Source organism: Otolemur garnettii, unplaced genomic scaffold, assembly GCF_000181295.1.
Source record: "Otolemur garnettii isolate 467f Iridium unplaced genomic scaffold, OtoGar3 scaffold00033, whole genome shotgun sequence".
Taxonomy (NCBI): domain Eukaryota; kingdom Metazoa; phylum Chordata; class Mammalia; order Primates; family Galagidae; genus Otolemur; species Otolemur garnettii.
In genome coordinates, this window is record NW_003852428.1 from 14986432 (window position 1) to 14987812 (window position 1381).

Sequence of the window (1381 nt, forward strand, 5' to 3'; positions counted from 1 at the left end):
GGGTCAGAGAGGTTGTCTCTAGCTACAAGGGGTCACCAGGAAGTAGTGTATGAGGAAGATGTCTGGATTGGGCACCATGAGGAGCTGGGGAGAGACAGAAAAACTGTGCTGAGAGTAACTAAACTCTGTTTGTGCTAAGGTGATATGTACTCATTTTTAAGATTATTCGGTGTATAAGCAGACAAATGAAGATGAAGGCAAAAAAATGCGATGTTTTTTTCCTCATATACGTAATTTTAACTTTTGTAACATTAAAAATAAGTAAAAACAAGGAAAATTAATTTTAATCATACAGAGGTTACCAAAAAATGTACATGCATTTTAAGAAAGGAAAAAACTGCTATTAAAATTATAACTCAAGTCACATTTGACTTCTGCAATTACAAGAGACGCTTAAATGTGACCAGTGGTCATCCTTTTTACTAGTATATATTGAGTATTCCAATTTTAATAGTTTTATCCTTTCTTAAAATGTGTATCCATTTGGCACCCTCTGTATGCATGTATCACTTACATTGTATCAGGTTATGCTCAGGATGCATAAATATGCTAAGATACCATTTTATATCTGGGGCTTGAGTACTGGTGGGTTTTTGTTATCTGTGAGAGGTCATGGAAACAGTTCCCCACAAATACCAAGGGACATTTAATAAACCTGGTATCTAGCAACTGCAGGAGTTGGGAACCACCAGGAAAATACTAGGTCTTGCATGGGAACGTAGCCTCAGGTCAGTACCTCAACTTGCTTTTACTACACACGAGGAAAAAATGGAGCCACAAACAATAGGAAACTGGAGTGATCTGGAAGTTACAAACACCAGGAATTTTGTGAGGCTCATTTTTAGAAAGGGGTGGAATGCTTCAGCGACTTCCCTGATAAAACCATATACTCAGGACCAAAGGGTGCTGTGAATTCCTGGTAACCACCAGTTCGTCCATCCTTTTAAAGGAACTCATTCAAACTAGAATGTCAGAGGTATTTACCTAGGTGGGTCTGACCTGACTCAAAACTTGAAATGGTTGTATTCTTAAGCTGTACCCAGAATGTACTAGTACAAATTTTAATAATACTGCTTCAGTCTATTTTATGATTAAATAGGTTGTACACTCAGTAGGTTTTAAGCTTTCAATATTCACGTGTATAGTTCCACACACAAACACTAGAACAGTACTAGCACTTACCCCTAAATCCATGGGTTATTTAGCAACATGCCCAACGTACTAACGTGGAGAAAAAACATGAGCTAATGGTTAAGACTTGTTAAGTGTCCAGGTTTACTTGAGAGCACACTGAAGGACGTCACTTATGCCAATTTAGACAGCAAGAGTCACCATTTCTAATTCTAGGGAATCTGACCAGTTCAGGAGTAAATAAGTGAAC